General features: G+C 40.4%; 1 protein-coding gene across 1 annotated transcript in view; it reads left to right on the top strand.

The window, feature by feature from the left end:
* Positions 1 to 271: 271 nt before the first annotated feature.
* Positions 272 to 15509, top strand: part of MCC (MCC regulator of WNT signaling pathway) — a 463984-nt gene continuing 448746 nt past the window's right edge. Inside the window, exons 1-2 of the mRNA XM_060009025.1 lie at positions 272 to 616; positions 5510 to 5690. The gene's annotated coding sequence lies outside the window, so the exon portion shown is untranslated. The remainder of the gene's footprint in view (positions 617 to 5509; positions 5691 to 15509) is intronic.

Genomic DNA, 15509 nt, shown 5'->3' with positions numbered 1-15509 from the left:
GGGGATGGGTAGCGGCAAAAGTTGGCAGAAGCAACGTGTGTTTGCAGGGATTGGCTGGCGCGGCAGCGTGCGGAGCGCTGATTGGTCGCCGAGAGATGGACTGATTCCGCGTCGGGTGAGAGTTGACGGTCTCCGGGCCAGCTGCGTGTGTGGAGTCGCCTGTGGGTTTGGCTCTGGAAGGGTGCCGTGTGGCCGATTAATTCTGAAAGAATTTCGCGTGGCAGTAAGTCCCGCTGGGAGAATATGAACGCGAAGAGGGAGTGAATGACGACGGTGAGGGATAAGGCTGGCTTAAATTCGCTCTGAAGATTAGTATCGCGCGGCTGCATTGCCCCTCCCAAGGCCAGAAGTCAAATAAGAAATGAGAAAAAAAAAATGCACCCGTGCGAGGATGACCGGCTCTTCGGCTTCCTGCGGCCTCCCGTGACTCAAAGCTGAGAGTACTATACGAGAAAACATGTAAACAAAGTCACTGCACAGTGTGAATTGATCTTTCGCCAAATGTTTACCCTCAGATATGGGAGTTCAGAGGACAACCTTTTAAGTAGGGAAGAGTTGGGGCGCGCAGGTGGCTTTAGCAGCCTCACAAAGTGTTCTGGTTTTCATCTGTTTGAAGGTGAGTAACATTTATACCAGTGTCTGTGAAGTCACCCATCTGATAGGATGCTTGGCAAATCTGAATACTAAAAATCAGGTGTTTGCAAATTACATATACCAGGATATGTAGTTTGAGAACCAAGAATAGGAAGGAATGCAAGGCTACACCATTAGTCATTTTTGATAGACTTGCACTGAGAATAAGCAATACTTCATAAAAATTTTAATTAGCATCACTAAAAGAATCACCAAACACCACTTGCTAGTTATTATTGGCAGATTTTAAAAATCTTACCTCATTGTTTATATATAAAAGGAATAATAATTTGGTGATTACTTTTCCGTTATCATCTTACTTGTATTCATCTGTAAAACACACCTACCTTGGGGGGCTGTGTGGAGTTAATGAGATATAAAGTATGTAAAACTTTAACCAAAGCACTTTTCCATGACTATCTCAAGGTATTATCCGTACATACATGCAAACAAGAACCACGATAATTGGCCAATAATAACTAGCAAGTGAATGGAGCCCCAGGCATAGATCGTTAAGGCAGATTATGTAATTTTTGAGTGGCTGAACTGGAATTTGGTCCAGGTCTGCTGGATTCTGAAACTGGGGCTCTTTAACCCCCATGAAACTCATAATGTGTTTCACAGGCTGTCAGGCACATACCTGTGCACAGCAGGTGGGACCAGAAATGAAAGCCCTAATCCCTGCCGGGAAGGTTTACACAGTTAAATGGTGGAGAGGAACAAGTCCACTTAACCGTTTCAGAAAAGTAGAAGATTAGTATCTCTCATTATTAGAAGTGAGCTGGGTACATTGCTCAGTAGCTTTGCATATTCTCTTACAGAACCTGGTAGAATATGTTTAAAAGAAAATCAACGCGACTTTTTTTTGAAAGGGTTTTCTGCGTAAAGTCATACATCACACTTACTCCTCCTGTAGGGAGGTTTTGTTTCTTTGCCCTTTGCTCTTCATCTTTTGCCTTGTTTTTCTTGGTTAGAAAGAAGTTGGGCTGATTCAAAACCCCTCTGTGTCTATCAAAGTGGAATGCTACTGAAAGCAAAACTGCAGCAAAACTCAGAAAAAATTAAATAATATTATCTGAAGCTATTATTGAGTACCATGGACCAGGCACAGTGCTAAGCATTTTACATGTATTAACTCATTTAATCCTGATAACCTCATAAGGTATGCATTATTATTATTATACTCACAAGAGAACAGTAATATATAGGGCAACAGACAGGTCCCCTATCCAAATAGTTTGGAATAGGTAGAGTAGATGGAAATTAGCTTTCCATCTAAAGTTCAAGTATAAAAGAGATATATAATGTATTTGACCAGCTATAGAAAGTCACCCTAGAGAGGAAAAATAGCTTCGCTGCCAATCCCTGACTGTAATCAGACTGAATATATTAACAAATCTAAAAAAGGAATTTTCAAGAAGAAAAACAAAAAATTCCAAAACACAGAAATAATATATCCACTATTTCTGCCAGGAGGCAATAAATCTAGAATTAAAAAGCAAAATAAAAACAGAAAAAATCCCCAACTACTTGAAATTAAAAAAAAACCTGTCCCCCAAACTCTGATCAAAAAGAAAATCAAATATTACATACTGAAGAATGTTAATAAAATATTGCAAACATTAATATTAATAAATTAAACATTAATAAATATTAACCCCTTAGAAAAATTCATAGCCTTAATTCAAGTCAACAAGTATTTATTAAATCCCTGCTGTAGGAAACCTGTTGAAGCTGGGGCAGTTTATAAGGTGACCCCCAACCAATTCCAGAGCTGGATTGAATCCTGAACCTTCTATTTATATAATCCAATAATTTTTTTTAACATCAGTTTGAGCTGACTTTCCCTTGTTTAGGATGAAAAGAGCTTTTAAGGAATAGAGGACCGCTTTTCTCTTGCGACACTTTCTTCCTTTGGTCAATTAATCTATGACAAAGGAAGCAAGAATATACAATGGAGAAAAGACAGTCTCTTCAATAAGTGGTGCTGGGAAAACTGGACAGCTACATGTAAAAGAATGATATTGAACATTCTCTAACACTACACACAAAAATAAACTCAAAATGGATTAAAGATCTAAATGTAAGACAGGATACTATAAAACTCCTAAAGGAAAACATAGGCAGAACACTCTTTGACATAAATAGCAGCCATATTTTTTTGGATCCATCTCCTAGAGTAATGGAAATAAAAACAAAAATAAACAAATGGGACTCAAAGGAAACCATAAACAAAATGAAAAAGCCTATGAACTGGGAAAAAATATTTGCAAATGATGCTACTGACAAGGGATTAATTTTCAAAATATACAAACAGCCCATGAGGCTTAATATAAAAAAAAAAAAAAAAACTCAATCAAAAAATGAGCAGAAGACCTAAATAGACATTTCTCCAAAGAAGACATACAGACAGCCAACAGGCATGTGAAAAGATGCTTAACATCACTAATTATTAGAGAAATTCATATCAAAACCACAGTGAGGTATCACGTCACACCAGTAAAAATGGCCATCATTAAAAAGTCTACAAATAATAAATGCTAGAGAGGGTGTGGATAAAAATGAACCCTCGTACACTGTTGTTGAGCATGTAAATTGGTGCAGCCACTATAGAAAACAGTATGGAGGCTCCTTAAAAAACCAAAAATAGAGCTACCATATGATCCTGCAGTCCCACTACTGGGTACATACCTGGAGAAAACTCTAATATGAAAAGATACATGCACTCAGTGTTCTGGTGGCACTATTCACAATAGCCAAGACATAGAAACAACCTAAATGTCCATAGACAGATGAATGGATAAAGTTGTAGTACACATATACAATGGAACACTACTCAGCCATAAGGAAGAATGAAATAATGCCATTTGTAGCAACATGGATAGACCTAGATTATCATATTAAGTGAAGTTAAGTCAGACAAAGATAAATATCATATGATATCACTTATATGTGGAATCTAAAAAAAATACAAATGAACTTATTTACAAAACAGAAATTAGACTCACAGACATAGAAAACAAGACATACATACTACTGTAGATAAAATAGGTTAACAACAAGGACGTACTGTATAGCACAGGGAACTATACTCAATATCTTGTAATAACCTATAAGGAAAAATATCTGAAAAAGAATGTGTATATATATATATATACACATATATGTATATATACATATATATATGTACAACTGAATCACTTTGCTGTACACTTGAAACACAACATTGTAAATTATACTTAAATTTAAAAAACTTTAAAAGAAGAATATCGTCTTCGCAGCGTTGTTGTAAGTGTTCAAGACTGGCTGCTGAGGCTGGAGGCTGGCACAGATTTGGTACTGGTGGGCACAGAGAAATGGTAGCGGGGATTGGGGGGAAGCCCTTGGATGAGAACACGAGTTAGAGTGTGGAACAGAGGTCCCCAAATCTCCCATACATCTGCCTCATGGATGGGAAGCATTTAAAAGTACAGACTTCGAGCCCTATCCTGAAGCTACTAAATCAGAATCTTTGGAGGTGGAGATCTAGGAATTTGACTTCTGGTTGATGTCCCACAGCAAATCTAAAGCCAGTCTGGGGACTTCCCTGGTGGCACAGTGGATAAGACTCCACGCTCCCAATGCAGGGGACTGGTCAGGGAACAAGATCCCACATGCATGCCGCAACTGAGAGTTTGCATGCTGCAACTAAGGAGCCCGTGTGCTGCAACTAATTAGCTGGGAGCTGCAACTAAGGAGCCCACCTGCCACAACTAAGACCCAGTGCAGCCAAATAAATAAATATTTACAAAATAAATAAATAAAATAAAATAAAACCAGTCTGACTAGTGTTTAAGCGCTACCAGAAAAGAAAAGGAAGCCAGGTTTGTGTGAGAAGAGAGTGGGCCAGAGGCACAGGCAAATGTTAAGATTCAGTGGGTAAAATACTGAATTGTCCTTAGTATTTATTTCTGTTACTTAATTTTGTGCTTTACTCTTTTGTGCTGTCTGCTCTATTGTTTAAAGCTTATGCTAATTTTTTATTTATTTTTGTTGTTGTTGTGGTACGCGGGCCTCTCACTGTTGTGGCCTCTCCCGCTGCGGAGCATAGGCTCCGGACGTGCAGGCCCAGCGGCCATGGCTCACGGGCCCAGCCGCTCCGCGGCATGTGGAATCTTCCCGGACCGGGGCACGAACCCGCGTCCCCTGCATCGGCAGGCGGACTCCCAACCACTGCGCCACCAGGGAAGCCCTAATTTTTTTTTTTTTAAGTGCACTTTTGAGAAAATTTAGGGCAACTGAATAGTAAAACATGCTCTACCAGTGTATAGAAAATATTCATGTTAGACCATGATTAAAATGAACAAAACAAGGAAACAAAACTCAAATTTTACTTGTTGTTCATATATCAAAATATTCAGATGAAAATGAAGGCCAACCAGCAATATTATAATCACCATAAATTATATAACTGGCCGATACCAAATTCACTCTTGTGGATAAAATCTATGGACTGTTTAATATAGTCCAGGCACTGCTCTAGGTAGATATTATCATGATCTCCATCTTGCTTACTAGGAAACTGAAGCTTAGGAAGTTTAGGTAATTATCCTAAAATCACATAGCTAATGAGTGACAGAGGTCAGAGGTCAGTAGGAAAGCTGATGCCCCAGCAGGGACAGCAGTAGAATTTGTCTGGGTGTGGGAGGCCATGCCAGCTCATGTGTACTCACGGTACCTGAAGATCAGGAGCCTGTAGGCAAAGCCAGCCCACAGTCAAGGCCGACAGAAAAACACACTGGTTACTTCACCTGTGACTGAGCACATTTGGTAGCAACTTGCTATCTCCACTGTAAAGATGGTTATTGAAGTTAAAGAAATTTCCTGTTGTATTTAGGTTCATCTATGGTCAGAACATTGATACATGACTGTAAAGTGAAACCAAGCGGAGGGAAGTGCCGGTCTCAAACACCAGAAGTTAGGTTGAGTGTTTGTGTAAAAGAAAGGACTCTACACGCAGAGAGAGAAGAGAAAGGACCAACGATAGTCCGTATCTGTGGACTGATATGATCTGCAAGGTAACTCTGATAGAATTATTTTTTAATTTATTTCACACAATTATCTAAAACAAGGGTCCGCAAATGACAACCCATGTGCCAAATTAGGTCCGCCACATTTTTTGTAAGTAAAATTTTGTTGGAACATAGGCACACTCACTAATCTATGTACTATGATTGCTCTCACACCACAATGTCATGATTGAGAAATGGCAACAGACATTATGTGGTCTGCAAAGATGAAAACATTACTATCTGAACCTTTATAGTAAAACTTTGCTGATCTCTGCTCTAAAACATATTTCACAAATCTAGGTTTAAGATTTAAAATTTTAAAGATAAACGTAGTCTTGATACACATCTGAGAGCCCTTATTTCCTTGGATCACAGGTATCAAACACATGGGGAGGTAAAACCACTTGAGAAGGAACAAAGTATAAGAGAATTCAGTTGGACCAGGATCTTTGACTTACAAGGTCAATTTTTCCTCCAGAGAATGAACTTTGTTCACTGCAAGTGTACATGTATAAATATTCCAGCTCAGAAAACACTGTATTGCACTTGGATAAGCAAAAGTGCAAAGCAATTGTGACATAGTTTGCCTTTTGCAAACCTGATCTCCTGGATTTTTTTTTTATAAATTTATTTATTTTATTTAATTTATTTATTTTTGGTTGCGTTGGGTCTTCGTTGCTGCACGTGGGCTTTCTCTAGGTGCGGTGAGCGGGGGCTACTCTTCGTTGTGGCGCACGGGCTTCTCCTTGCGATGGCTTCTCTTGTTGCAGAACACAGGCTCTAGGCGCGCAGTCTTCAGTAGTTGTGGCGCACGGGCTTAGTTGCTCCACTGCATGTGGAATCTTCCCAAACCAGGGATTGAACCTGTGTCCCCTGCATTGGCAGGTGGATTCTTAACCACCGCACCACCAGGGAAGTCCCTAATCTCTTGTTTCTGATTTCACATTTTCTCTTTTAAGAACTTGTATTGTGTTTCCATAAATTTGTCAGTAAGGGCCTGCTCTGTGTCAGAGATAATTCTAAAATATTTACATTCATAATCTGACTACTTCTTCTCTATCTCCTTCCCCCTTTTCTCTCCCTTTTCTCTCACAGAATTAGAGCTGTTAATTTTCAGCTGGGCACATCAGAGTCCAGAAAAACAGACATTTCCCAGGCACTCTGATAGCTAGAGCTCTGAATGGACTTGGGTCCTGCCAATAAGATGTACTCGTGAGAGATCTGAAAAGATGTCAAAATCATGCTTTACTGCTTCTGCAATTCTAGGCAGGCTTCTGTCTTCCAATACCCTGCCCCAGTTTAAGGTTGCCTTATGATCCTGATGGTTTCCCAACAGCTGTAGGAACATCTGCATTGTTGGCTCCACACTGTTGTACTGTTCAGAAAGGATTTCTTCAACCTTCCAACTGCTTCTCTAAGCAATAACAAAACCTGTACTAAATCTTTTTCTGATTAGACTAGTTAAAATGGCTTCTGTTCTTTGCAAGTGAACGTTGACCAATACAAAATTTGGAATTTAGAAATGGGGTGATGCCCTAAAGGATATTAATGTACGTTTTCTTGACTTAGCAGTCCAAGAAGCAGATGATGAGGACAGGTAGCCGTAGGTCCTCCTTATCCATGAGTTCTGCATTCACCAATTCAACCGCAGAACCTGAAGATACTGAGGGCAAGCTGTATCTCTGCTAAGGAAAGGATAGAGAATCTAAAGCTGTAGCAGAATCTCAACCTGTGTCAGAGAATCTAAAATATTTGTAAGCCTGACGATTTGGTGCTTCACAGCATTAAAAAATGTCCACTGTGTCTGTACCTCCACACTGAAGTGATAATAAAAGTTAGCTGTGAAGGAGTACAGTGGCCCCAACTATTTACAAGAATCTCTAGAAAGCCTTCTGGGCTGGGCAAGAAGAATCAGTACAGCAGCACAGATCAGATTAAGGGTTGTGCCCTACCACTCAAGACCCTTATTTTAGGGCATTATGGAAGCTGCCTCTATTAGTTGCTAGGGCTGCTATAAAAAAGTACTGCAGGGCTTCCCTGGTGGCGCAGTGGTTGAGAGTCTGCCTGCCGATGCAGGGGACACGGGTTCGTGCCCCGGTCCGGGAAGATCCCACATGCCGCGGAGCGGCTGCGCCCGTGAGCCATGGCCGCTGAGCCTGCGCGTCCGGAGCCTGTGCTCCGCAACGGGAGAGGCCACAACAGTGAGAGGCCCGCGTACCGCAAAAAAAAAAAAAAAAAAAAAAAAAAGTACTGCAAACTGGGTGACTTAAACAATGGAAATTTATTGTCTTACAATTCTAGAGGCTAGAAGTTTGAGATCAAGGTGTCCATAGAGTGGTTTCTTCTGAGAGCTGGGAGGGAAAATATGTTCCATGGCTCTCCCCTGGCTTCTGGTGGTTTACTGACAACCTCTGGTGTTCCTTGGCTTGTGGCTGCATCACCTTGATCTCTGCCTTTATCTTCATGTGACATTGTACCTGTGTGCATGACTGCATCCAAATTTCCCCTTTTTTTATAAGGACACCAGTCATACTGGGTTAGGGCTCACCCAAATGATCTCATTTCAACTTGATTACCACTGTAAAGATCTTGTCTTCAAATAAGGTCACATTCTGAGGTACTGGGAGTTAAGAATCAAACATATCTTTTTTGGGGGGACAAAATTCAACCCATAAACACCATAATCAGGTTGAAAAGAGGCTGTGCAGATCATAGCAGGTAATAATTAAAATGATCTGCAGACTTTTATATATATGTATTTGATTGATAAATATATATATAATACATATATATGTGTGTATACACATGTACACACACGTGTGTATACACACATGTGTATATGCACATGTGTGTATATACATATATATACATGTGTGTGTATGTGTACACACACACACACACACACACACACGTAATGTCTAGATTATTTCTTTGGGTACAATTTTTACACTGCAACTGACCAGAAGAAAGACTGGATGCCTATTAAGTTAAGAGGAAATTCTTTACCAGAGAAACCATAAACCTGGCCTGCCAAAGCCTGACTGAGTACAATGCAAACTTAAGTACCCAAACCTACACTAGCAAAAAGTAGGATGTGAAAGTTTTGCAGCCCCAAGAAGGGCAGACTCTCCAATGCCCAATGAAGCTGTGATTGAGGAGGCTAATGGACAAAGAAGGACCTCCAAGAAAACAAAGCCAGTAGTCATGGAGATGATAGAGGAACCAGAGGTTTTGGATGGGCTAACCTAGAAAATTATAATAGTCTATTGCCAGAGCAGACATCTCTGAAATTTCTGCCCATTACAATATATTTTTTTGAAAGGGAACTTTTTGTTATAGTTATCCTGTTCCTATTCTACCAGAGAAGTGGTGTGTGTGTGTGTGTGTGTGTGTGTGTGTGTGTGTGTGTGCTGGGCATGGGGGAATAACTCACCAGTCACTTCCTGGATCATCTGTCCACAGGTAGCCACATCTGGACCTAATGGAGAGAACTTTGTGTCACTCAGATATCCTGGTCTTTGAGCTGGGTTTAGTCTCTGAAAGATGGAACTTTGAAGTCATACCTCTTAAGGTAAGGTATGAATTTTCCCTATTTGGGAAAAAGGGTGCTCACAGATCTCAGGGATGGAAGTGGTGGTCTATGGCAGACTGCTAGATGTCCTCCAATAGCTGTTCTTCCCCTTTCTTTTAATCTATGATGATAGAACCTCCAATGTTTTATTTGGACATAAGGTCATTCCAGGGCTTCCCTGGTGGCGCAGTGGTTGAGGGTCCGCCTGCTGATGCAGGGGACACGGGTTCGTGCCCCAGTCCGGGAAGATCCCACATGCCGCGGAGCGGCTGGGCCCGTGAGCCATGGCCGCTGAGCCTGCGCGTCCGGAGCCTGTGCTCCGCAACGGGAGAGGCCACAACAGTGAGAGGCCCGCGTACCGCAAAAAAAAAAAAAAAATGACTGTATATCTGAGTCTCCCATGCAGCCACAGCTGTGGTTATGAATTAGTTTCTGCCAATCAGATGCTCTCTTGAAACATTTAGAAGGCAAGAGCCAGGAAAGACAGTGTGGAAGTCTCTGGTTTGCCTGCAGTGGCTTCTTTTTTTTTTCTTTTTTACATTTTTATTGGAGTATAATTGCTTTACAATGGTATGTTAGTTTCTGCTTTATAACAAAGTGAATCAGTTATACATATACATATGTTCCCATATCTCTTCCCTTTTGTGTCTCCCTCCCTCCCACCCTCCCTATCCCACCCCTCTAGGTGGTCACAAAACACTGAGCTGATCCCCCTGTGCTATGCGGCTGCTTCCCACTAGCTATCTACTTTACGTTTAGTAGTGTATATATGTCCATGCCACTCTCTCACTTTGTCACAGCTTACACTTCCCCACCCCATATCCTCAAGTCCATTCTCTGCTAGGTCTGTGTCTTTATTCCTGTCTTACCCCTAGGTTCTTCATGACATTTTTTTTCTTAAATTCCATATATATGTGTTAGCATACGGTATTTGTCTTTCTCTTTCTGACTTACTTCACTCTGTATGACAGACTCTAGGTCCATCCACCTCATTACAAATAGCTCAATTTCGTTTCTTTATATGGCTGAGTAATATTCCATTGTATATATGTGCCACATCTTCTTTATCCATTCATCCGATGATGGACACTTAGGTTGTTTCCATCTCCGGGCTATTGTAAATAGAGCTGCAATGAACATTTTGGTACATGACTCTTTTTGAATTATGGTTTTCTCAGGGTATATGCCCAGTAGTGGGATTGCTGGGTCATATGGTAGTTCTATTTGTAGTTTTTTAAGGAACCTCCATACTGTTCTCCATAGTGGCTGTACCAATTCACATTCCCACCAGCAGTGCAAGAGTGTTCCCTTTTCTCCACACCCTCTACAGCATTTATTCTTTCTAGGTTTTTTGATGATGGCCATTCTGACGGGTGTAAGATGATATCTCATTGTAGTTTTGATTTGCATTTCTCTAATGATTAATGATGTTGAGCATTCTTTCATGTGTTTGTTGGCAGTCTGTATATCTTCTTTGGAGAAAAGTCTATTTAGGTCTTCTGCCCATTTTTGGATTGGGTTGTTTATTTTTTTGTTATTGAGCTGCATGAGCTGCTTATAAATTTTGGAGATTAATCCTTTGTCAGTTGCTTCATTTGCAAATATTTTCTCCCATTCTGAGGGTTGTCTTTTTGTCTTGTTTATGGGTTCTTTGGTGTGAAAAAGCTTTTAAGTTTCATTAGGTCCCATTTGTTTATTTTTGTTTTTATTTCCATTTCTCTATGAGGTGGGTCAAAAAGGATGTTGCTGTGATTTATGTCATAGGGTGTTCTGCCTCTGTTTTCCTCTAAGAGTTTGATACTTTCTGGCCTTACATTTAGGTCTTTAATCCATTTTCAGCTTACTTTTGTGTATGGTGTTAGGGAGTGATCTAATCTCATACTTTTACATGTACCTGTCAAGTTTTCCCAGCACCACTTATTGAAGAAGCTGTCCTTTCTCCACTGTACATTCCTGCCCTTTATCAAAGATAAGGTGACCATATGTGCATGGGTTTACCTCTGGGCTTTCTATCCTGTTCCATTTATCTATATTTCTGTTTTTGTGCCAGTACCATACTGTCTTGATTACTGTAGCTTTGTAGTATAGTCTGAAGTCAGGGAGCCTGATTCTTCCAGCTCCGTTTTTCGTTCTCAAGATTGCTTTGACTGTTCGGGGTCTTTTGTGTTTCCATACAAATTGTGACATTTTTTGTTCTAGTTCTGTGAAAAATGCCAGTGGTAGTTTGATAGGGATTGCATTGAATCTGTAGATTGCTGTGGGTAGTAGAGTCATTTTCACATTGCTGATTCTTCCAATCCAAGAACATGTTATATCTATTTGTATCATCTTTAATTTCTTTTATCAGTGTCTTATAATTTTCTGCATACAGGTCTTTTGTGTCCTTAGGTAGGTATATTCCCAGATATTTTATTCTTTTTGTTGCAATGGTAAATGGGAGTGTTTTCTTGATTTTACTTTCAGATTTTTCATCATTAGTGTATAGGAATGCCAGAGATTTCTGTGCATTAATTTTGTATACTGCTACTTTACCAAATTCATTGATTAGCTCTAGTAAATTTCTGGTAGCATCTTTAGGATTCTGTATGTATAGTATCATGTCATCTGTAAACAGTGACAGCTTTACTTCTTTTCCGATATGGATTCCTTTTATTTCCTTTTCTTCTGTGATTGCTGTGGCTAAAACTTCCAAAACTATGTTGAATAAGAGTGGTGAGAGTGGGCAACCTTGTCTTGTTCCTGATCTTAGTGTAAATGCTTTCAGTTTTTCACCATTGAGGACGATGTTGGCTGTGGGTTTGTCATATATGCACTTTATTATGTTGAGGAAAGTTCCCTCTATGCCTACTTTCTGGAGGCTTTTTATCATAAATGGGTGTTGAATTTTGTTGAAAGCTTTCTCTGCATCTATTGAGATGATCATATGGTTTTTCTCCTTCAATTTGTTAATATGGTGTATCACAATGATTGATTTGCGTATATTGAAGAATCCTTGCATTCCTGGAATAAACCCCACTTGATTATGGTGTATGATCCTTTTAATGTGCTGTTGGATTCTGTTTGCTAGGATTTTGTTGAGGATATTTGCATCTATGTTCATCAGTGATATTGGCCTGTAGTTTTCTTTCTTTGTGACATCCTTGTCTGGTTTTGGTATCAAGGTGATGGTGGCCTCGTAGAATGAGTTTGGGGGTGTTCCTCCCTCTGCTATATTTTGGAAGAGTTTGAGAAGGATAGGTGTTAGCTCTTCTCTGAATGTTTGATAGAATTCGCCTGTGAAGCCGAAGGCTCAGTAGTTGTGGCTCACGGGCCTAGTTGCTCCGCGGCATGTGGGATCTTCCCAGACCAGAGCTCGAACCCGTGTTCCCTGCATTAGCAGGCAGATTCTCAACCAGTGTGCCACCAGGGAAGCCCCTCAGATTTATTTTTGAGACCTCAAACTATAACTGATTTTATCAGTCTTCCCTACAATTCAGTAGTGCTCTCTGGAAAATTCCTTTTCTATTTAAACTAGCAGAGGGAATTCCCTGGCAGTCCAGTGGTTAGGACTCCACGCTTTCACTGCCAAGGCCATGGGTTCAATCCCTGGTCAGGGAACTAAGGTCCCGCAAGCCATGCAGCACAGCCAAATGAAACAAAAGTCCTGGGCTTTTGTTTGTTGGAAGATTTTTAATCACAGTTTCAATTTCAGTGCTTGTGATTGGTCAGTTCATATTTTCTATTTCTTCCTGATTCAGTCTTAGCAGGTTGTGCATTTCTAAGATTTTGTCCATTTCTTCCAGGTTGTCCATTTTATTGGCATAGAGTTGCTTGTAGTAACCTCTCATGATCTTTTGTATTTCTGCAGTGTCACTTGCTACTTCTCCTTTTTCATTTCTAATTCTATTGATTTGAGTCTTCTCCCTTTTTTTCTTGATGAGTCTGGCTAATGGTTTATCAATTTTGTTTATCTTCTCAAAGAAACAGCTTTTAGTTTTATTGATCTTTGCTATTGTTTCCTTTATTTCCTTTTCATTTATTTCTGATCTGATTTTTATGATTTCTTTCCTTCTGCTAACTTTGGGGTTTTTTTGTTCTTCTTTCTCTAATTGCTTTTGGTGCAAGGTTAGGTTGTTTATTCGAGATGTTTCCTGTTTCTTAAGGTAGGATTGTATTGCTATAAACTTCTCTCTTAGAACTGCTTTTGCTGCATCCCATAGGTTTTGGGTCGTTGTGTCTCCATTGTCATTTGTTTCTAGGTAATTTTTGATTTCCTCTTTGATTTCTTCAGTGGTCACTTCGTTATTAAGTAGTGTATTGTTTAGCCTCCATGTGTTTGTATTTTTTACAGATCTTTTCCTGTAATTGATATCTAGTCTTATAGCGTTGTGGTCAGAAAAGATACTTGCAGCGGCTTCTTGATCAGAGAGGCTTTCCTGGTCATGGTAGAAGCAAAGTAGTTTTAAAACTGGTAACCAAGCTTCCCTGGTGGTGCAGTGGTTAAGAATCCTGCCAAAGCAGGGGACACGGGTTCGAGCCCTGGTCCCAGAAGATCCCACGTGCCACGGAGCAACTAAGCCTGTGCACCACACCTAATGAGCCTGTGCTCTAGAGCCGGCAAGCCACAACTACTGAAGCCTGCGCGCCTACAGCCCGTGCTCCACCACAAGAGAAGCCACTGTAATGAGAAGCCTGCGCTCTGCAACAAAGAGTAGTCCCCGCTCGCCTCAACTAGAGAAAGCCTGTACACAGCAATAAAGACCCAGTGTAGCCATAAATAAATAAATAAGTAAATAAATAAATAACCGGTAACCACAGCAGCAGCTTCCCAAATGGACAGGTGGCTTCCCGAACATAGAAAGAGGCAATAGGTCCCTTGGTAGCCTAGTTTTTTTTGTTTTTCTTTGTGTGTGTGTGTGTGGTACGCAGGCCTCTCACTGTTGTGGCCTCTCCCGTTGCGGAGCACAGGCTCCGGACGCGCAGGCTCAGCGGCCACGGCTCATGGGCTGAGCCACTCCGCAGCATGCGTTATCCTCCCGGAGTTGGCCTAGTTTTATGCTATGACTCTCAGATTTATTTATTTTATTTTATTTATTTATTTATTTATTTTTGTCTGTGTTGGGTCTTCATTTCTGTTTGAGGGTTTTCTCTAGTTGTAGCAAGTGGGGGCCACTCTTTATCGCAGTGTGCGGGCCTCTCACTATCCCAGCCTCTCTTGTTGCAGAGCACAGGCTCCAGACGCGCAGGCTCAGTAGTTGTGGCTCACGGGCCTAGTTGCTCCGCGGCATGTGGGATCTTCTCAGACCAGAGCTCGAACCCGTGTTCCCTGCATTAGCAGGCAGATTCTCAACCAGTGTGCCACCAGGGAAGCCCCTCAGATTTATTTTTGAGACCTCAAACTATAACTGATTTTATCAGTCTTCCCTACAATTCAATAGTGCTCTCTGGAAAATTCCTTTTCTATTTAAACTAGCAGAGGGAATTCCCTGGCAGTCCAGTGGTTAGGACTCCACGCTTTCACTGCCAAGGCCATGGGTTCAATCCCTGGTCAGGGAACTAAGGTCCCGCAAGCCATGCAGCACAGCCAAATGAAAAGCAAAACAAAACTAGCAGAGAGATTCTGTTTACTGCAAGTGAATAAGTCCAATACAGATTGGAATTTTTTTTTTCATTTTATGGATGAAGAAACTAAGGCCTAGAGGTAAACCAGCTTTCTATGGGGAAAAAAATGCCCCCATTTGTAGCATTTGACACCATCTGTGGTAAATACTCCTACCATGGCTTATTTCAAGCCTCCAAAGGTTTAAAATCTTTTAGGCAAAATTCCTGAAAGTTTAACAATTGGCTCTTTCAAGCTGGCTCCTGTTCTAACACACCCCTGCTTACAAAATTTAAGTAACTTTCCCAAGGTACAAAGTCAGTAAGTATTTAACAAAATGATTGAAAATAGAGTGATATTTATTGTGCCTAAAAAACCATTATACTACAGAACGTTAATTAGAAATATTAAGGAATTCTAAAGAATATTATTAAAAGCAATAATGGAACTACATTTATATAAGAAAGCATCTATCTTTTTTAAAGATAACACACTGAACTATTTCAAAGTGAAAAAAAAAAAAAAACATTATCAGGAGAGTTTTGGGCTGCCAGCATTTACACGAAACAGAAATTTACATCACATGGTATAAATGCTTCCAATGTGTTCACTTCAGAGATTTCATTAATGAATGTTGAGGCGGTAGTGGAGAAGTTCAGAGTGTTTTTAAGCTTTA

Source organism: Delphinus delphis, chromosome 3 (genome assembly GCF_949987515.2).
Source record: "Delphinus delphis chromosome 3, mDelDel1.2, whole genome shotgun sequence".
NCBI classification, from domain to species: Eukaryota; Metazoa; Chordata; class Mammalia; order Artiodactyla; family Delphinidae; genus Delphinus; species Delphinus delphis.
Note: the sequence above shows the minus strand (reverse complement) of the source record. Positions and strands in the feature narration are given on the sequence as shown.